Source organism: Coccinella septempunctata, chromosome 6 (assembly GCF_907165205.1).
Source record: "Coccinella septempunctata chromosome 6, icCocSept1.1, whole genome shotgun sequence".
Lineage (NCBI taxonomy): Eukaryota > Metazoa > Arthropoda > Insecta > Coleoptera > Coccinellidae > Coccinella > Coccinella septempunctata.
In genome coordinates this window covers 17,473,189-17,495,411 of record NC_058194.1, presented here as the reverse complement: position 1 = coordinate 17,495,411, position 22,223 = coordinate 17,473,189, and the positions used below count along the sequence as shown (strand labels likewise).

General features: G+C 34.6%; 1 protein-coding gene across 7 annotated transcripts in view; it reads left to right on the top strand.

Annotated features, from left to right (window-relative positions):
• The first annotated feature begins 2,346 nt into the window (after window positions 1-2,346).
• The window catches only part of LOC123315147 (fat-like cadherin-related tumor suppressor homolog), a 526,180-nt gene continuing 506,303 nt past the window's right edge, over window positions 2,347-22,223 (top strand). For 4 of the 7 annotated variants that reach the window (XM_044900729.1, XM_044900728.1, XM_044900726.1 and 1 more), the window contains exon 1: window positions 2,348-2,488. The gene's annotated coding sequence lies outside the window, so the exon portion shown is untranslated. Of the gene's footprint in view, window positions 2,489-22,223 lie in introns of all 7 variants that reach the window. The other 3 variants (XM_044900731.1, XM_044900730.1, XM_044900732.1) reach the window with 1 other exon arrangement.

Genomic DNA, 22,223 nt, shown 5'->3' with positions numbered 1-22,223 from the left:
CTGGAAGTAGAGGTTAAACGGGACTGGTGACAGGACGCATCTTTGGTGGTTAGGGAGCCGATGATGCTAAATCGGGATTTACTCGAGCGTCGTTATGGACCTTGTAGATTTTGAAGATTAGATGGTAGAAAGAAAAAACTTTCAGCGGCAGGGAAAGCGTCTTCAGGTTTTCCAAGATGTATTAAAAATCTCCAGGTGTACATACTCGATCGTGTCAGATTAAGATACTGCATATGTTCTCCGTGTGTCTGATCATGAATTCATGTTGATCTGACAGTTTGCGTGGTGCGGCTGGCCGTCCGGTAGAGTTGAAAATGTTAAAAAAAAAATTCGGGCCGGGCAGATTTTCAGAGGATATGTTAATTGTGCCCAAAGGAAATTTCTTTTCAAGAGACTGACAATTCGGACGTGACGCAAGGTCACAGCTATTATTTGAAAAAAATTGTTACTAATCTGACACTATTTAGGGAGGTTTTCACAATCTTAATCAGTTTGGAGATGATAAAAGGCATTTTTGTTAAATATCCTGCTTCCTCTACCTCTAATCGCTTCTGTATTCATTACAACTTCTGTCTGAAGCAATTTTCCATACCGTCAACGCATATATCTCAAAAACGTTCAAACTTAGAAAAAATAGCTCAGGGCAAAATTGGTTAATGTTATGCACTAAAACTTTTATAATGAATGCGAAAATAATTTGGAGTCCAGTAGAGGAGATAATTCAAAAAATCTGATTTTCTGAACTTTAGGGCCAATTTTTTATTGTTTCGGCTTGTTGAAACTGTCAGATTATATTTTTCCCATTATTCTTGAATCAATATATTCAAATTAGGAAAATGAGCCACCGTGCTCGAGAATGTACAAGTGACGTTTTTTTTTTGCAAGTTTGGCGCGCTCCCACACATTTTCGTCACGCTTAAATTGTCATATCAAGAGAATATATACTTTTCAATATGTAATTAACCACATCTATATCAATCTGACACGCTCGAGTATGTACCATGATTTATTGTACTATTCTGACAGGCTGTCCTAGACAATTTCCCTATATACTGGTCTAATTTTTGGTAGAAGTACTCTGCACGGTCCAAGGTATCTCCTCCTTATATAAGCTTTTCTTATTCTTCCATCGCCAATGTTTCTGGTCCTAACCTCTTTTATGCCATTGCTTGAAGAAACAATCAGAAGCACCTGCCGAATAGCTAAATCCCACCGGTATTTAGTCTAGCTTCGGACATCTAGAACGGCTCGATACAACAGCATTTTAAACTCTGCCACAGTTCGCATCCTGCAGACTGTTCTTCATTAATTGCGTAAGGACACAGTAACAAAGCCTAAACAGAACACAACTGGTCCTCCGAACTCGCACAAGCTCACGATGCTTCTGAGGGGTACTTCGGTACCTACGGAGAATCAGGATAATATAGTATAGTATAGTATAGTATAGTATAGTATAGTATAGTATAGTATAGTATAGTATAGTATAGTATAGTATAGTATAGTATAGTATAGTATAGTATAGTATAGTATCGTATAGTATAGTATAGTATAGTGTAGTATAGTATAGTATAGTATAGTATAGTATAGTATAGTATAACCTCAAAATTATGCAGGTATGGCGAGTATTTTCATGAGTTCTACTGATCTGAGAGGAAATTCTACTTATTGAACCTAATGTCTGAAAGAAGGAAGCATTTTAATTTTCCATTGGTTCGTGGAAGAAAGTAAATTGATCAATGCATGAATTTCACGAAGCGGAGCCCCGGGTAAGAATGCTTCGAAGTGTACATTCTGGCAGCCTCTTCCACTCGGCCTATTATGGAAATTAAGGTAATTCGGCTGTATTAAGGTACCTCCGACTGGCTGAACTGTATCGTTCCTGCGAATCTCACTTTATTGTTGCGAATATGGTATGGTCAACTGGTTATTATCATGAAAACTGGTTATGACTACCACATCAAAACAAACGACACCCGTCATATATGGTAAGAAAGCACAATCACGACCTTGAACTCGGACATTCCATATTCCTCGAAACGTGGTTTAAAAATAGAACGTTGGAATAAAAGCCACTTTGTACGAAGCGGGAATGTAACAAACGAGTTCTACGTTTCCATGTTTTGATGAAATGGTTAGATTCAAACAGAACATCCCCGGATTTGCGATACTTCGCGTAATAAAGAGACCTAAATTGATGGAATTGAAGAGGAAAAAACTGAAATATTGTGCAGCACGATGAAGGTGTGCACTTCTCGAGTGCGCAGTCGGGAGCGTTCGGCCTCCTCCGTGGAAGCCGGTTATTCGGCGGTGCATTGTCGGTGCTGGATGGCAAGAAAAGCAGTCAGTGAGCGGCTTGTAACTCGTTCGAACTCATTTTGTGTCGAGCGTTACAAGTGCGCGTGCTAGGAACTTTTCGAGAGTTAGGTGATTGTGCACTTCTTTTCTAGGATATAAAACTTTATCGCATTGGTCCATCTTGCGAGTCGATGTGAGTGTGCCTGATAGAGTTAAGGACACAAAAGCGCCAGATATCTTTGCTTTCTTATGTACATGAATTAACCCATGTTTTCAGCTCTGGCTGCTGTGGAATGAGCAGTGCAGGAAAACATATCTTTGTTAAATTTGCGATTAAACAATCATCTGGTAAAAAACCAGTTCAACACAACGATAATGACTGGTCGGGATCAAAAGACCACAAAAATTTTCTCGTCGATGTGCTGGAGTGTGAAATTATTATCATATCTTATGTTCATGATGAGAATTGGAATCCATCGAAAGACGTTTGTAATAACCAAAAAAATGATGATATTTCCATTTTTTTTTGAGATTCCTCTGTGTCTGTGAAATACCTCAAGAACTCATAGCTTGTGAAGGTCAAGAGTCCCGTTATATACTGGACCTATATACTTAATAAAAACGTCCTTACGCATACGATAGCACAGCACAAAGTCTACTTCAAAGAATCACGAGTAAAAAATTATCAAATTCTCCAAAAATCTCAGCCAACCAACTATTCTATGGGTTTTAAAATCCCTACCTGTTCGGAAATGACACTGAACCATATTGCACTTTCTTGCATATTAACCACTCTGAAGAATTCAAGACATCCCCTATGAAAATGTTCTTCAACTTGCAAAACTCAGTTTCTATCGATTCGTACATATGAAATGGACGAGATTGAAGATTGAATTAGAGTCGAGCCAAAGAAGTTCGTTTAGATGACTAGGCTTCCAATAATCAAATATTCTGTTGTTACCAATACATATTCTATTGAATATAAGCAATACATCAAACAATATTGCACGTGTATGAAGAGGTTAGTTCAACGATGCACATTCAATTCAGCGTATGATACAAGAAAACCCCTGTCTCCGTCAGTAGTAATGTTGAATTTATTGCAGAAAAACTGGTATTCATATGAGGATCTAAATAACATTCTTCCTTTCTCCATCCCGGAATCATAATATCTGAAACCAGAAATAGAAGAAAACAGGACTAAACATTTGACGATTAAGGTCTTATCAAACTGATGTGAAGATTGGACTATGACAAAGGAAATTATAGATAATAATCATTCAATACAAAACTTGATGAAAAATACCTATCCTTTCATGGAGTTGCAGTGTAAGGAGTAGCGACTTAGGGCCTGTTCAATAGCTGGTTAGCTCGACTTAACTAGAGTTTTGCTTAATCCAGTGATTACGAACTGTCAAGCTGTTGTTCATTCATAGGTTAGGCGAAAACCACTAGTTTACTCTGGTTTAAGTTAACCATTCGAAAGTGAAGGTTTAACTGATTTTTATCTTGTTTATAACGTCAATGTTTTGACAGAACGAAATTAAATAGTCTTATTTGTGTTGTTTCTTGTGTTAGAAGAGGATGCTGAAATATTTAGGAACAGAAAAGGATATTTCTCATTAACGTCCAGGCAGTCCGTGATTCATCATTGAATTTTTCTAGCCACGATTCTATGTACAATCTTCAAACAATCAAAAAATGTAGTATGGGAACTACTTCTTGGTTGGTGATAATGGTTATGCCATGAGAAAGTTTCTTATTACTCCATTGGGCCAGCCGAGGAGTAGCCCTGAGCATCTCTACAATGAATCACAAATAAGGACCCGAAATCCAATTGAAAGATACTTTGCTGTGTGAAAGCGTCGACTCCCAATATTGGCATAAGGCTTGATAGAGAATGTGAAAAAATGTGAAGCCATTGTAGTTTCAACTGCAAATTAAAAAGCCCGCTTCCAGATGCTGATGAAGTTGTGTGGCAAGAGATACTAATATTTGGACTTCTCGCTGCATGAAATTTGCACATCTCTTTCTTTTTTTCCTCTCCATCTTTCTAATCATGATTTATCACTGTCACTCACACGAGAAGGATTTTTAAATTATTTTGACTTTGTTGGAGAGTGGTCATAGAAATAGCGAAATTAATGGTTTTCGTCCTTACAAACTTGTCAAAATTCATATTTCAAAATCAGTGTGGCCAACACAGAACACTAATGTGGACATAAAAACAAACAGATCTTTGAATCGACTAGTTAATTAATAGTTTTGTCTCCTTTTAACCTTCATGAATATTCACTTTCGTATAAATCCCTTCAGTATTCGAGATTTCAAATGCTCAAAGTTTCACTCTTGAACAGGCCAGGCTTGAAAGTGATGATCCTTCTGGTTTTCAATAGTTGAAGGAATGATACAAGGAATCATCTACCATATATGACTATTCATCTACAATAAATATAAAAAAAAGGATACAAACTCAAGGACTTCTGATTCACTACATTGACAAATGACAGGTGAAGGACTCACGTTGTCAATTAAGCTATCTACTTTTGAAACTCAATATAAGTTGTTTGAATCATTCAAGAATCATTGACATCTCGGGTGGCTATGGAAAATGGAATTTAAGTTGGTAATAGCTCAGAAGTTAAGATTTTGTTCAGCGGAATTCAGGTTGGTATTGTGAATAAACAGTGATCTATAGTCCTATTATGTGTGAATCTATGCACTGACCGACGATAATTTGAATTTTGTACTGCTATTTATGTTCTAAATTTAATCGTACAAATTAGAAACATGAGTGTTTCAATTTTGAATGCTGATCAATATGCTCTGAATTCAAATATTTCTTCTTTTCAAATACTTGTATAGGTTATATTTGCATATTCTTGTTCTGTGATTGAAACTACAAAAATTATCGTAGTTAATTATATTTTGTGATCAGATATTGAGCTGCGTCTGGATTTTCAAGACCTACTGGGATGTCAATCATTCTTGAATGGACTATAGCTTTTGCAACTTTTACAACTTTTCTTGCAGATCAACCAAAAACTATAGAAATCGAAATATTTCGCAGAAAAAAGTATTCTGTAGAGGAAAGTATGTTCTGTTCTATTAGGTAGATACTAATATTCTCCAGTAACTCAAGTGACAAGTAGTGGATCAAAAAAAGAAACCAAAATATTGTCAATCAAGTTCATAATATAACAGGGGAAATGATGTACGGCTTTCTGTCCGAAGTTTTATCCCTACTCACAAGTCGCCGCTGGCATATGTCATAAGCTTTTAAGTGATACGTCAATTTGTTCCCTTATCGATTGATACCTTTGAATAGATCGAGAGCCCGTTTCTTATGGTAGGATAACTTCGAGCATTGGCTTATCCTATCAGAATATCCCCAATTTATTTGTAGACACCATGATTGTCTCTTTACAAAGAAATGAGGCGCTCCATTTGCAAACAGAGAAATCAATACTACATCTTATTTAGCCTAAATTCTCCCAGTTCGCAAAAATTGAACATGTTTTTACTATTTTTCACCCGAAATATACAGGGTGAATGCTGTTGAACTGTACATACTTCACACAAAGGTAGAGGGTACTTAGTCGGTTCCAAAAATACCCCATATGCCAGGTCTTAAGCCACTCGTTTGGATTGTACAGGGCGATTTCCAGTTTTGGGTCATATTTTGAAAATGCTCTAGTGGATGAAAGAGTGATCACAAACCCATCAAATCAAATTTGGTACGTGGAAGGACTACACTAATCCCCAAACAGCATATGTAACAGTTCATCAGTTTCCAGAACCGGACTCTATTTTTTTCATATTATCGGAAATCATATAGAAAATCACTCTGTAGATAAAAAAGTTTATAAACCTGTTATGGTAATTCAAACTACATTAAATAATTAAATAATGCTTGGAAAATGAAATATTTGAATAGTGAGTGGATATAACCTTATAATATTCAACTTCTTATAAATGTAGGTATAATTTTTCCATAAAACTTTGACCGCTTAAAAAAATTAAGTAATGAAAAACCCAATCTGAAATGGGAGTCCGTCCCTGAATATTGCAATACTTGCACATCCAATGGATCTAAACTGATAATATTCTTCTGTGTCCTCTTTTTGATTAATCTCGGTATGGTTTTTCCATGGAAATCAAGCCGCCCAAAAAATTTATCTCCGAGTACTCATTTTCAATATTTTTTTTCTCTTAATATGTAGTTGTGCCACGAGATTTTATGAATCTTATTTAGAATGTATTTAGTGTAGTTTGAATTGCCATAACGGGTTTATAAACTTTTCCATCTACAGGATGATTTTCTATATGATTTCCGATTATTTCCGATAATATGAAAAAAATAGAGCCCGGTTCTGGAAACTGATGAACTGTTACATCTGCTGTATAAGGATTAGTGTAGTCCTCCCACTCACCAAATTTTATGGGTTTGTGAGCATTCGTTCGTACACTCGAGCATTTTCAAAATATGACCCAAAACAGGAAATCGCCCTGTACAATCCAAACGAGTGGCTTAAGACTTGACATGTGGGGTATTTTTGGAACCGGCTAAGAACCCTCTAACTTTGTGTGAAGTATGTACAGTTAAACAGGATTTACCCTGTATATTCCTTCAAATTTGAAAAAATAATTTCTGTGAATGCTGAGGATTTTCTTGAAAACATCATTGATTTGAAGGTGTAGTTTCGTAAGGATATGATGTTATCGACATTTGTTTTTCTGAGCGAATTGAATGATATAATGAACTATCTGGAGGTTCGCCTAATCATAACTCAACAGAAAAAAAGCAATTTGAAAACCACGAAATTAAAAACAATTCTAGTTTTTCTACTAATCTTAAGGACAAATTCCATCATCTTCGCCCCCAAACTATTCCTTCGAATCAAAATTCATGAGAAAAGTTGTATTCTACTTATATTCTAACAAGTCATTATATTGTTTTATTGCTGAAACTTTTCGGATAAAGTTTGAAAACTCTACGACATCTGATTCAAGAAAGACTGATGATCAGTCTGCTGCCATTGCAAATATCGCACCATCAAATCAAGAAACAGAAACTTTTCATTCATTTCCACAAACAATCGTAGGAAAGAAACTGTGCTTTCCTTTTAACTCAAACCTGGACATAAACTTAGGACACCATTCTTTGATGGAGAGTGTTGGAATTAAAAAGTCATTATGTTCAATTTACAGTTTGTTGTGTTTATGGCAGATTTCACTTAAGTTGGCAGTATACTAGATCGGGTGAACTGTAATTGAAGAAATCTTCTGTACATGGAAATCTCAGTATCATCTCTTGGTGATTTCTTCAATTTAAGAACCTCATCCCTGATGAATTGTCCACTTTGAATAATATTAATGCTTGAAAGGGATAGGCTGTAACGCAGTAGGTACAAATTCGAAATCACTCCATCAAATTACAAAGCCATGACCATATGGTGAGGTAATCTCTCAAAGTTATCTCAATCGAGTTAAATAACATCATCGTGGACCACTTGATGCATCGCCGACCAGATTTCTGAATAAATAATGAAGTCCAGTCTGTCCTATTTGATGAATGAGCCCATAGGATCTATTATTAACAATTTAAGAACACATTTACGGACGGTGTTATTAACATTTTGAACTTTCTTCATATTCGTTGTAATTAACACGTATGAGCCATGTTATCTACGTGTCAATAAATAAAGGCTAGCTTGTATGAGGTGTACGAAAAATTTATGTTATTCTCTCGTTGGTACGATAATTTCATATTCAATCAATTAGGTATCATGAGTTCAATAGCATTTACTTTGCTTATTGGACTCATTATGGTAATATTATAAGAAGTGAACCTTTCAACAATTCACTAGAATTGAATTAACTATTCAAATCATTTTGAGAACCTTTTTTCCTAGGAGCGCAGCGTTGTGAATTCGCTTAGATACTCGCTATTTTCCAATTTCATCCAAAAATTCGAATCTGTCTCACCGGCCGTAGACACAGTAACTTTCAAAGGAACCTAAGGCACTAAATTTACAGGAGGCATCTGATGTTACTTTCAGTATTGAAAAATTTAATTAAATGAAGACTTAGTAAGTAGTTGCAAAGAACCCATACGAAGGTTAGTGTAAAATTTCTCTGGAAAATAGAAAAAAATCTGTATCTCACAACTACTTCACTTCCTTGAAGGTTTCCCAATTACTGGGGTTCATAAGAACGCATTAATGTATGGCTATAACTAAAAGGCAAGGCGAGCTCTATAATAATATGTAGATTGTAGATTTAAGAAGGATTTAAGGTTCATTTCCAAACAGCTTTCGATTGCACCCCTTCATAACTTACAAGTATCCACCAGATAATAAGGCTCGAATTTCACACCAACTTAACATTCGTTATTTTATATCCAAGCAGGTTACAGATTTCAATTCGGACGGATTTCTGTATTCAGAAATATTGTCTTTTGTTCTCTTCGAGAAGCCATGAAGCCAAGCAGCATTGGTCACGTTCAGTATCTGGATGGTTGATCGCTCCTGTATGAATTTGAACAAGAGGGCAAAAGTTCCTAATCAAGAGTCAAAACATACATAATTTCTATTCTTAATATTTCATCACAATCTGACGAAAAACCGTAAAAATATCTTGTAGACAGTTTTTTTTCAGTGATTATCGAGGAGTGGAGGCTCTTCCTGATGAATTTCTCTTTCAGTTATAAACAAAAAGAATTCACCACAGAGAAATATGCGAACCAAAAATATTACTCTTTTCTTGTTATAATAATTCATCCATTCGTGTTTGAATATACTGAAATGAAATATATAGAGCCTAAGTTTTTGACCTTTTTTATCAGTTCTTACGATTCGGCGTAGATAAAAGAATGCAACTATTTTGAGTTTTCATAAAGAGCTATAACACCCCTGGAAACCTAAGATGAAAATTTTCTGTGCATTAAGTATACCTAACCCTGTAACCTTCGAAATGAGCCATTAAAAAAAAAAACAAGCATACACTCAGTTTTTCCATTTCATTTGGTCAGTATTTATCTCGGTATTTATAATAAAATAAATGAGTTATAGCAGTTTCGTGATTTGTATTTTATTTTCGATAAGTATAACCAATTCAGCTCGCATGCAACCACTCATATTAGCTCAGTATTCTCAGTTTCCATACTCCAACATGTAATCATTTATTATCGTTGTTTATTTCATTTTGTACAAAAATTACCAGATTCAAATATAGCCCGTTCAACCCTTCCATTATCTCTGAACCTTCTAACTTCAAACGTTCTTCGACAGGTTAGTTAACAAACACAAAACACTCCATGTCATAAATCATAAGTTCTTTTATGCACGCCAATGCAGTTGCAAAAATTGCAATGAAAAAATACCATTTTCTCGAGAAAAACTGAATTTCATAAAATGGCGATATATCTATAGCAACGCATTGTAACCGAGAAGTGGCAAAGACATAACGAAGTGTCTACCTAACAATGCACCCAGCATGAAAAAAATTGTTAGGCTCTCTACTATTCCCAAATTCTTCGCGAAAATTTTTGGCTATCTTTCATTCACATCCTATACAACAAGAAGAGATTGTCAGATATACCAGTAGCATATAGGCTAAGGATAAGGAATCAAAGAGTTTGGAAGAATAAAATAGAGCATCCACTATTGAGAGCGATATATTTTAGTTTTGACACTCTGTTTAGTGATGAACAAACTCAATGAACATTAAATATTTCCATAAAACTGGGATCCTTTCATCCACCTCGTTCAGCCGCAAATGAACTCTCGAAAAGTTGTTCACTATTCATCAATTTATCTTGAAATGCTTTGAGATAATTGCGTTCGTCCCATGCAAAGTCTGCATAGAAGGAGATCTCGACATTTCTAGGGGTTTTAATTTGGGATGTTGAGTAACATTTCGCTGGAATGCATCTTTCGTAACATTGAATATCCATTTATGGAAATTTAAATTGCCGACCCGTCGAATGCTCATAGAGTTTCAATGAGTCAAGTTAATATTCCCGACAAAGTTGAACTCTGAACCCATTTCAGACAATACGAAGAGACTTCAATGTGTATATTCGGAATAAATTGAATGCAGTTGTGCCCTGTTGATCGGTCTCGTTCATTCGGTGCGTCATACTACCCATACTTAGGCAACTAACTAATGAAAAAGTTTCACGAGGCGCAAATTATTAATCTTTTATAAAATCTATAAGAATAAGTATATGATTCAAAAGTTTCATAGAAAAATGAGATTCATAGGCTAAATTTTTTCAGAAAGGATAAAATTGCACGTTGCAGTTTCATTAATTTCACATTTTTCATTTTTGCCAGAGAATTTTGGGTTTGCATTGACTATTTTTGGAGGATAAACTAGTATCCTTGAAAAAAAATTATTTTCGAAATTTTCGTTCAGTTCTTTTTTTATTTTGACCAACGCACAGCACTGTGCTTTAATTTTTTACATTAGAGTCAAAACGCTTCAGAACTGTTATGAAGAAAAATTTGTTCCTTTCTGCAGGCTATAAAGTTCGCTAAATATATCAAATGCTAATTGAGAAAAAAAGTTGATTTCGCTTCAAGAAAAGTGAATGAAAACTGTATTGGTAATTTAATCAACCTGTTAGTCAAAAGAAAAGAAGTTCATGAAACTGTCTATAAAAAATTTTTTCTCAAAATTGTTCCCTCAAATATAACCATGCTGCTAGCTGACTGCTCATATTGCAGTAACGATATGGAGTTGAACATTTGAATGACGAAAATATCGACCTCTGCATTAGAAATGGGATACGCAGGTGGGCTGAAAAGCTAAAAAAAACAGATTGATTCTATTAGAAAGTTGAGATTGTTATTTTTGGCTTGTTGAGATAAGATTTGGCAATGGCACCGAAAGTTATAATAGTTTTTTCAGTTGTGTAAAGAAAATTGGAATTTTCCATTGCCGAACTAGAATTGAAATATTGAAATGTACTATTTTACGTTTTCAAGAGGTGTATCATGTAGGTAGTCGATTTGCTGCAACATCACTTGATAACCATTCTGTGAATGAATAGTTCCAAAAAAATTTAAGGGGTGCTTTCATATAATTTTTTTTTGAGCAGCCCTTGCTTAAATACAGCTCTCTAGAGATGGCATAGAAAAAGCAATTTTTAATTTTTTCTGAGAAAACTGACAGAACTAAAATTGAGCAAACATTCTATAGTTTTTCTATAACGCCAACAAGGTATGTATCTGCCTACTAGATGAATTTAAGTTCGAAGATAATTCCAACTTATACATCATACGTACCTAATAATTTTTTCTCAAATACCATTAATTTTTTAGTGAGATAATTATTCAAATCTAATTCATTTCGTCTAAAAAATCCTGAAAATGCATGAATCTCTTATTAATTTTATTTCTCTGAACATTTTTAAATCATCTTGTGAAAGAGGAAATGTACAAATCTGAAACAGCTTCAGGAATGAGAAAAATAGTATGGGTACCAAATGAGAACCCTGGGGTACCCCAGATTAACGACGAACAGATTGACACTCACCAGCTGCTTTCGTTCATAAAGATTGGAAGAGAACAATTTAAGGATCTCCATTCATACCTACCCCAACAAGCTTGGACAAAAGTAAATTGTGATCAACTCTATCAAAAGCCTCACTGAAATCGGTGTGTGTAAAGTATTAAATTCGTTTCAATACCACGACCCATAAAAAAGCCATGCTGATAATCCAGTATCGATGATTTAAGAGAGTGAAACAATACAGCAAAAACAAGATTCTCAATCAATTTTGCAAAGATGGACAATTTGCTAACACAACGATAATTTTCAACAGCACTTTTACTACCAGAGTTCTTATACAGGGTGTTTCCTAATTGAATGTCAAAATTCATAGGGGTGATTTTTGGGCCCATTTCTAGAAAAAACTTCATATGACGATATGTCCTAAACGTCTTACTTTTTGAGATACAGAGTGGTAATTTTTTCAAAAATAAATCATTTATTATTATTATCTACAATACCACTTCAGATATTTCAATGAAATTTGTCATAGATCCAGTATAAATCAAGAGGCATTTTTTAATGTATCACTTTTTTTTTTAATTTCACCAGTGGCGTTCGTACGTAATATGATCTACCTATTTTGGCAGACATTGATGGTACGCCACAGATTTTTTCTGAAATAAAAATTATTTTTGAAATTCCCAATCATTTCTTACCAAAGTTGATTACTTGATTTTTTCAATCCGATGCATGGTTTTCGCTTATAAAAATGAAAAACGTTTCTCTGCATTGAAATAAATTATATTATGTATGTAAGTAAGAAAGAATTGTCACTTATCGTAGTGGGCTGTGGCCAAAAATTTGGTATTTCTGTGGTCAAGGCGGTTGCCATTATTTCGCGTAATAGTACATCAGTCTTTAAATTCAGTTCTTCGCGTCTTATTCATTTTTGAAAACTTTACCACCCTGTATCTCAAAAGGTAAGACGTTTAGGACATATTTTCATATGAAGTTATTTTCCTAAAATGGGCCCAAAATCACCCCCATAAATATTGAAATTCAATTAGGAAACGCCCTGTATATAGGAATAAGAACAGAAGTCCTCCAAGAATGAGAAAATGTACCAGAATGCACCGATTTATTGAAAATGATCGGATAATACAAGCAGTTATTCAAAAAGTATGAAGGATATCCATCAAAGCCAGCTCCTTTATTGGCATCCAGAAAAACTGTCTTCTTCAAAACCATTTTTGGCGTGAATTCAACCGAGTTTAATAGATTATTTATCAATACTGATATCATTATGATATTGATGTTTCGGAGAATATGGTTCACAAACCTTTTGAAAAATGGAGCAAATAAATCACATATTTCTTCACCTCTCTTACCATAATGCATTCTGTTTGGTACTCCGCCTTTATCTTCACAATTCCTCACATATTTCCAAAAAATTTTTGGATAAACTTTTATATCATTCTGACAATCCTTAATACAGTTCTGGTAGTTTCTAAAAATATAGTTCTTAGTTTTTATTCTCATTTTTCTTAATTTCATTGAGATCATAATCACCTTTTTTGAAGTTATAAAAACGTCAAATACATCAGGATGGATAGTAATTAAATGGATATTCATCCCTAGAACTTCACATTAAGCAAGTGGTTTCAATTAAACATTTTGTCAGAACCCGACAACTACAAAGACTCCAACACAAAGACCAGAACTTGAGTCGTGGAAACTCCAGTTTCCTCAGCTGTGAATTTGAATGTTTGCTGAAACGAACCGCGATGGCTTTTCTGTTGCCGCAAACTACGTTGGACAAATGTTCCCATTTCCTTATTAAAAACGTTTAATTCAAACAGGACACTAGGAGGCCCACTCGGATAGCAATAGAATTCCTCGCATAGTAATCCACATGTGTGCAGACGAACGAATTTACGTTTCAGTCCACTGTAGATTCATTAATTTTACTTATTAAAATCCCTGCGCAGAGATTTGTGGAATTATTCGTTGATAAACATCAGTGGAATATTTTCCACGTCCAGTTATTTTATGTTGGATTTAAATAATTAGATGAGTTGATTGGGATTCAACAAAAAACACTTGTGGTTTTAAGACATTCTCAAAACATCTGTAATAAGGAGGCAGAAAATGCCCCACATCTCCCTACGCGATTGTTACGAGATTTTAATTGCTAGGAGTGTCTCCAATACCAGTAAAAAATTGCTTCACGGTTTTATTCAAACAATGACCTTCCTCAATCCCTCTACTACTCTAGCTCCTTACTCAAAATTTAAAAAGAAAATAGGGCTTTTTATGGGAGATTGAAAGAGGATCTTGGGGACTCTGGGCGGAACCCAAACTACGGCTGAAAATTTTATACAAGAAAACAAAATACATAGTAATTTTCATTTATTCGTTCACCAGTAAAACTCATCTTCAAGGTAGATACAGTAATATTTTATAAGTAAATGATGCTTACTCTTGATATATACACTCTCTTCATTCGACGTATCTGGAAATGAGAGTTTTTACTCGAATTTGTGAATCGTAACGAATAACCAGTATAATCATTCAACATTGAAAATTTGATCTCGGAGTCGAGCGAAATTTTGTTAGGTATTTGAAATGAGGCACCATCTACATCGAGACACATTTTATAGACGTTTTGCCCCATAGAAAAAAATTAGTATCTGATACTCTGAAATTTTTTTTTTATCAATATTCATTTCAAGAAGTTTCTGCTTCCAGCTGTTGGCGTGCTGAAGTATGCATGCTCTAATGTTATTGAATTTTGTCGATTACAAGCTTCGTTATCGAATGAATTTGGCCTGCCTATTTAAACCCCCTACTTCTTGAACCCTACTTGTCAACCCTAAATAACATTCCGCTACAATTTTTGGGATCCTGACAGGATTTCTGAATACAATTATGTATACAGATGTAATAGGAAGTAATCAGTACACAATATAAAAAATATTTACTTATTTAATGCATTCCGACGAACAAGATAAAAGAATATATAGTGTGGTCCAACGAAAACTTAACAAGTCGATTTTTCGGCTCTCAAATGAAAATGCGGAAAATTTCTTGCACCTGTCAATTTATGATAGAAGGAAAACAATTTTTACGCTCTTTGCATTTCCGAAACTGCAACCTCCTAAAGGGGGTGAGCACAACCTCTTGATTTTGAATTGGGATGAGTAGATCTTATCGAGTACTATCTGATCCTGAAATTTCTCTTCGAAATTTGCATCGATATCTAAGAGAAGTGAAAGATTACTTATTTTTTGATTACTTTATTAAATGATGGAAATGGGCAACATTCACTGCCACGCAGTAATATAAGTTTTGCTGAAAACGTTCACCTACATCACTAGATACTTCTGGTGTGATTTGACTGCATTCATTAATTATACAAGTTCGCAAATCAACCAGTGACTTGGGCTGTATAGCGTAAATCTTGTATTTCAGGTAATCATAGACAAAAGTCCAGTGCAGCCAGATCGGGTGTTCTGGCTGCAGTGAGGTGGTGCGCTTTTTTGTTGGGAAATGGTCGTTTTACGGTCTTCTGCAGTCTCCAATATTTGCACGAAGGTTGGAAAAATATAGCGTTCTCCCATGCTGGTTTAAAATGCCGTTGAGGTGAATTGAACACTCGTCCGAAAAACATATGTCGAACATGTAGTTTCACTGACCACTTCACAGAACTGGAATCATCGATAGAGATCATCCTCATTCAATTCCTGAACCAATCGTATCTTATAAGGATCAAAGCTTATAGAGTAGAAATATAGGAAACACACTCATTTCTCTAGTACTAAAAACCGACTACATTTTGGTCAGTGAAAACACGCTTGACAATGAGATGGCGCTGAAAACTTACTGTCAATACGGAAAAACTTTTTAATAACAGTTTTCTGTTTTTTAATTGAGGGGCAAGAAATTCGAATTGTTTTTCAATATCGACTTTCTTTCGATCAGAATACAAACATCCTGAGCGACAAATGAAAAGTATGGTTTTGTTTTGTGACCAGGAAGTTAGTTTTCATCTAAATATTGTCATCTATTGATATTAATGAAAGACGCTGTTAGATGTGCTATATTTTCATTTGCAATTTATAAAAAATTCACAAAAATTGAAATAATGGCCAATAAATGAAGGTTTGACTAGGACGATGAAGTATATGGTGATCTGCTATACGTCGAAGCTGTTATTTCTGTACAATAGGTTGTTTAGAATTGATAAACTCAGTTGAATTTGTAGAATATACATATATCAGAAATAAATATCAACCAATATTCAATACACCATCACAGCAAACACATTCCAGTTACTTACAGGTATTATTTATAAAATTGTCAAAACTACACTTAAAAAAAAACCTTACAGAGATATACAAGACCTGTATGTCAGTATAGTTTCTGCTTTTTTTATGATTTCCTCATGATTTAGTCTCTTTATGACACAATATACAAATTGATTAATGAATGAACAAAACACTCACAGCAGGTTTCATAAAACTTTGACTTTCCCAACAACAATTTCACAGTCACTCGGTTCCCAAATGGAAATCAATAAAACCTCTACATTTCTGAGTATATTGAAAGAGTAGCAATTGAGAATCATTGAATGGACCTATAAAGATCATAATTTCCTCTTAATAGGCCGTTTATGCAACAGATGCTTTCTGCATATAACAATTTACGTGGATGAACAGTTCTCAATTGACCTGCAGTGAAATGTTCACTGCACATGCTGTAGTCAGTAGTGTTTGCTGAAGTCATTGTGTTCACGCCCTGAGAACTTTATCCACTTCGGAGCACTGAAAATTAGAATCAATTCACATGTCACGAGTTTTAATACTTACACGCTTCCATTTTCCTTAGTTGAAAAAGTTAATCTCAGAAAATCCATTTTATTAGCTATTTGATCCACACTTCTTCACCATTCAATTAAGTTCGAACAATATGGTTCACCAAGAAATAAGACAAAAAATTCAATAATCAGCAACTAGAACGAGCTAGATAAACAAAAAGCGGTACGAGAATCGAAACATTCAAAACCTCTTTGAACAAAATGGACATCTGACAAAATTTCATATGTTTCTGCGAAAGGCCTTCACATTAATATTATAACCAGTCCTAGCGTCTTAAAAATACGCTCGACTCACAGATGGCACTCAAATCGCTTTAGAAGCCTCGTTTCCCATTTTTCTACTCTATATAATCTTTAATACGGATGTTGAAGGATTTTCATGATTGTTGTGCGTGCAACACCAGATACATCAGACAAATTCCTAATACTAAAAGTTGGATCCATTGCTACATGATCTTAGACAGCCACGTCCATCGCTTCGTCTCTTTCATGCACTCTCTTTTTGTTTCCAACTGAACTAGTATCGTCCACGTTAGCAACCAGTTGGACAACGTAAGCGATGGATTTGACACACTTTAAATGTTTTTAAATCACGATAGACCAAGGTAAATCAAAAACATGATCCGTCTACACCATTTTCATCAGCCTACTATGGAAGAACTCCTCTCGCTTCAGGTGGATTATTCAATCTACCGCCTTATAAAAATTCAAGAAGTGACCACAGATTTGATATTTGATGCTGTTGGAAATGATTTCGGTAACCGATGGTTGAGTAGAAAAAAAAATTGCTCATATGTGATTGTTTATCCATAATTTTTTGTGCTTCATTCCTTCAATGATGAAAATTTTTTACACAAATTCATACAAGGCATACAGTAAACATATAACTACTTTTTCTTGTATACGAATCCGAAAAACTTTTATCGTCAAACAAGAATGCATATCTCTGTATTCGTCAGACCGCTTCTACTGACAAAAGTCTTCAGACCAGCATTCACCCGTGCTGAAATGTGTTTTTTCTTTCACGACAGGAGAATCGAAAAGAAGAGGGCGTCCCGCTTTACTCTATTCTGATGGATTGCGACATCAAAATATATTCAAAGCTCCTATTTGTTATGATAACGGTGCTGAATCCCTCAGTATTCCAGACAATAGTTCGGCAACCACGTTTTTGATTCAATTTATGTATGGACTGCTTAAAAAAATCCACGTTTCATCCTTATTCGACGGTTTATTTTTCCGGGTGTTTTTTCTCAGCGGAATGGGAATACAATCAACCGTTCGGTTCGAGAATAGAATAAAAGATACCTTTTCCGAAGAAAGCTCACTCGATGAATTTAGATGGGGGCAATATCGAGCGAAGATATTATTGTTATATTTCCCCCGGAGATACCTTCCTTTCATAGCACAAAACGTTGCAAATTTTATTGGAAGTTTCATTTGTTTGGAAATGATAATAATATGCCTGCTCTATGAGAAGCGAAGCTACGGATTTCACCGATAAATTTAGTCATACGTATATTGGCGACGCGAAGTTTCAGGCTTCGATGCTGAAAATAAAGAAATTCTTTCATTTTATATAGATACATAAGAGTATAAGATGTTTTTATGATTTTGTACTAAACTTCGAAGGGACACTAACAGGTCTCAATCATTCATTAAGACCCTTTACTATATTAAGTGAATTGGAAATGTCGAGCAATATTTTTAGGGATGATAGAGCATCAAAAACTAAATGGTCTTGGTCGACTAACTAACTTCTCTCTGGAATCGCTTATCGAGTGTGATACATTACTCGGTAAAGGCATAACGATAATCTGTTTTTCCTATACTTCCGAAATAAGTGCTTATATCATAATATACTCAAATATACTAGTATACCAAGACACTTCATTTCTATAGGGGGCCCCAGTTGAGCTGTAACATATCTCCTATGTTTTTTTTGGGAGAACTCATATAGGGAACTTTGTTTTATATTATTTTTCATTACAAGTCTGATAAGAAATTTGGGATTTCCACATTTTGTAACTTGAATATTTCAGCTCCATGATATCCACGTAACATATTTGAAACTGTGTTCTATATTTGTGATGTATCATTTAAAGATCATGAGAATATGATTCTATTTAAGGATAATAAATCATAATATTGTCTGTAATACTTGGACTATATTAACGTTTTTAACTACCGCTGGTGGCCCCGCAAGACGTTGAAAAATAAATATTCATATATTATAATTTATTTCAGAAAAATATGCATAGGTATATTATTATTATTATTGCCGCAGCGAATATAAAAGAATCAATTTTCCAAACACTTTATTATGTATGCCAAAAGCTTAATGAACTGTTGAAGTAGCATTCAATAGATATATAGATAGATTGATCAAATTTATTAATCCTTTTAGACATAACAATGTAAAGGACAAGTCATATAAAGAACACAACTAATTCATATACCTATATTCTAAATTCAGAGGAAAATATTCCTGTACACTATTTCAGATATGTTGCCGAGGATAATAAAAAGTATAAAGTCTATACATAGGTTTGGAAAAGATGTTGAAAGATTTATAAAGTCTAAGAGCAGATCCTTTTTACGCTCACTTGTGGACATAAAAATAGTTTCATCAAGAGATTCTTTTGATTTTGCGTTTCTGTTTTTTTATATTTTTTGCTGGAATTGGGATGCTTTCATTTACTGTTTAAATAAGTGTTTACCCCTCGTGCGAGTATCAATGAGGGAAGAATTGTAACACAGTAATATTTTATTGAGGTACATTTGGTCCTATCGCCATATTTTGGTCCAAACAATCTGCCCTTAGCCTATGTCCCAATAGTTATGAATCATCCTGTATATCTCCTATAACACTTAACCTAAATAAATAAATAAATAATATCATAGCATAATATTTACCAGTTCTAGTAGGTAGTCAGTGTTGTTTTATCTTACTGAAATTATTTCATTAAGGCCCGGTACTTTCACGTGCGAATAAATAAATTTATTCGCATTTATTAAGTCTTATTCGTAAGATTAGTAAAAATGCAGTCTTTTCACTTTCAGATAGTGTTATTCATCGAATAAATCTGTCATTGAAACTTAATTAGAAAAGTTTATTTGTCATAGATCGAATGTCGGTACGTCATTATTCGTTGAATAAAATTTATTTGAAGGTGAAAGTACCGGGCCTAAAAGACGAACATATCCATCTCCAGGCTTATTATGCGAAAACAGTTGTATTTTGTATGATACATGCGTAGAAATGGGAAAAATCAGTAAGACTTAACGTTAAGCCTGCCTTAATTGAGTCACTGCAAAGGACTCTACAGGAGTACCTTTTCTCAAGCAAGAACTGCAAATATTTCAATTTTGAAATTTATAATGTTGAAAACTTGCAAAATAAAAGTAGATCTAGAAAAGACAAACTGGCTCCTTGAAACTTGTTCTTAGGGTCAGTGCCAGTTTATTATTATTTATCGTTAAAAGCTATTGGACAGTTCAATAACAGTTCAGAAATATAAACTCTTCTGTATATCTTCAGAAGCTAGCAAAACGATGAATGGTTATGAATATAATCAAAATAGTCACAGCTGCTCATTAAATTTCGTGGACAAAAGTTAACAAACACTATCAGGCCATCTCGTTATATTGTAGTAATATCAGAAGCCTGAAGACTCGGCAATTTTTAGAACTTGACCTATATAGGTCTGTACTAAAAATCCTAATGGTGAAAAATTGATGTCCCATTTTCTGTTAGGGTAATAGTAAAGGTTTATTCTGCCATATCGCGATCTATGCAATCTCCTCCGCAATTCATGACGGAAAAGAAAATTGAAAAAACCATCGATAAAACGAGTCCGAGTGTCATTACACCCATCAGCGTCAAAACATGAAGTTATAAGATAAAGTTTATGCGGCAATTACAAAACCCATCAACGGAGACCCCCATAAATCCAATCGACGTCATTGATATATCAAAATGTCCGGATTTGTTCGACTGTCCAGCGCGGAATAGACTCGCTAAATCACCCCCGTAAATCAATCATAAGCTAACGTTAGCCGAATGTGCGTCTCTTTCCGATAGAATTGTGTAACAAGCCAGCGGCAGATAATGTATTTACGAGGACTAGGATATGAAGATAATTGAAATTTTTGACAATGTTTATTTCATCTGTATTTGTTTGAAAACATGCGAAAACTCTTTAGTCATTGGCGAGGGGCTGTTCTACGAAGGGCAAGGAATTATTTTTTTTCAATCCCGAGTCATATAAGTCACGATCTCGTGATCCTGACCTATAAGTCCGGATTTTGGCCATCAACTGCGAATTGAACGTCATTTCTTCGAGATTATGAACACAACAAAACACTAGAAAAGTTAAAAATGTCATATTTTCGATTAAAAAAAGAATCCTCAGGTATTTTGTTGTCGAAAGGCATTCTGACAATTGATGAGAATTGTAGAGGGAGTCCGGAAGACTTGCTCAGGTAGGAGACTTGAACCACCTCAAATATTGAAAATTCAAATTTCGCGCTACCGGTATCGTAAATAGCTTGCGACATACTCGCACAGCCAGTGGCGGCTCCATTTTTACCGACTTCAGAACAGTTCGGGAGTGAGAGGGTTGAAAGTGATTTTGTTGTTAGGAAGTAAGAAATTGAATAATTTTTGTTTGTTACACTGTCTGAAAAGTTTGACAGGTGAGTGGTGTTATTCAGTTTTATTGCTTTCATTGATTGATATTTACAAACGTTTCACCAACGATGAGCCTCTTTAATAACAGCTGTAAAAGTTTCAAGAAAACATCTGTTGAATAGACCAAAAGGCAGTGCGGGAGACTTGACCATGCTATGTTTCCCGCACTTAGCTTAGATAATAGTTTGCTTCAAAGAAAGAAAATTGAATAATAGAAATAAAAATAAACCATATAGGTACAAAGGTTCGAAAAAGTAACAAAACATCCCGGAAACAAGTGAAAGTGAGACTGAAATAAAAAATATGTGTATTTCATACGCTGATACATCTGATGATGAAGACATAGAAAATCATTGGTCATTAGAAATTGTTTTCTTTCAATGTTTGTCCTGATAAACAAACTTATGGTCAAGTCTCTCTCACCCCATTTTCAACTCTCCCATGGGTTAGGAAGACATGAGCCAATTTTCGATTCCTAAAAAAAGAATTGCTGTACTCAAAATTTTCATCACACTATCACTCTACTATTATCTATATATCTTTACCTATTTGGGCATGATATCTTGACGCGTAAAGATGAGTTGCTACCATTTACAGATACAACTTAAGTCGCTTCAGAGTGAAAAGGGGTTCAACTCTACCGGACTCGCCATGCTAAATATGTTTGAAATAATTTCATTGAAAAAAAAAATTATGATGATCACATATTCAGAAAATTGAAAAAAATTTGATTTTTGTTCCCAATAAAACCAAGCTCTTCATTGAGGTTTACAATCTACTTCTATGAAGTATAGCAACGTGATGAAAGTTAGAGACATGTTGAAGATATTAACCTATCAATATTCTTCTTTATTATAT